Genomic DNA, 1,125 nt, shown 5'->3' on the forward strand with positions numbered 1-1,125 from the left:
AAACACTCAGCTAGCAGTTAGCATAAACACTCAGCTAGCAGTTAACATAAACACTCAGCTAGCAGTTAGCATAAACACTCAGCTAGCAGTTAGCACACAGCTTGAGTGAGCACGCTAACTGTTTAGATTCAAAATGAATGCTTCAGAGCTAGCGAAAAATATTTAGCTGATATGCTAATTCAGGTGCCGATAAAGAGGAAGTAAACTATCAAAATAAAAGCTGGGTAAACTGAACAGTTCAACGATGATGCGTCTCTGTTGCTGTGGATCCGTTGCTAACCGTCTGGGTTGCCGTTAGCATGTCTTATTTATTTTAAGCTTAAATGTCAAGACCAAGCTTTTATTGGTCTTTTATTGGTCAAGCTTTTATTTACATCTGGTTATTTGTAAGTAATTTCATGCTAGGTAAATATTTAGCTTGCTAATTAAATATTTAGCTTTAAGACGTGAACAACATGGCGGGCCGTCGGCGGGACCTGATGACTCACCGCTGCCGGCAGTGACATCAGCTCCGACTTCCCTCCATTTTGTCTCCTCTCTCTGCCGCCTCATCGCTTCCGGTCCCGCTGGTTCCGATCCGTCAGTGTTTGTGTCTGAATTATTGATCGCGTAGTGAGCTGGACTCTGATTGGCTGCGGACCGTCTGGCCTGATCCAGCCGCAGCCGATTGGACGGAAAGGGAGAAGGCTGATTCCTGGTGATGAAGGCTGAGGTCACTGCTGATCAGAGGTGATGATGTCATCTCCCCCGAGCTCTCCCATTGGCCCAGATGGATGCAGCTGTTCAGGTAGACGAGTCTGACCCATCATGGCTAAACATGACATCAGTTTAATTGTGACAAAGGGCTGAAGGTCGCCCCCTGCTGCTGTAGCACGGGATGACCAGAAAACACCCAACTTTGACCTTTGACCTCTGAAGGAAGCCTCCACGTGGCTGGAAAGCTTTGGAAAATTATGTTAGAGGAGTTTCTGGTAAAAAATGGAGCAAGAAACGGAAATAAATGATTTTCCTCTTTCATCCATCCATCCATCAGTCCATCCATCCGTCCATCCATCCATCCATCCATCCATCCATCCGTCCATCCATCCATCCATCCATCCATCCATCCATCCATCCATCCATCCA

Source organism: Poecilia reticulata, linkage group LG21, assembly GCF_000633615.1.
Source record: "Poecilia reticulata strain Guanapo linkage group LG21, Guppy_female_1.0+MT, whole genome shotgun sequence".
Taxonomy (NCBI): Eukaryota; Metazoa; Chordata; class Actinopteri; order Cyprinodontiformes; family Poeciliidae; genus Poecilia; species Poecilia reticulata.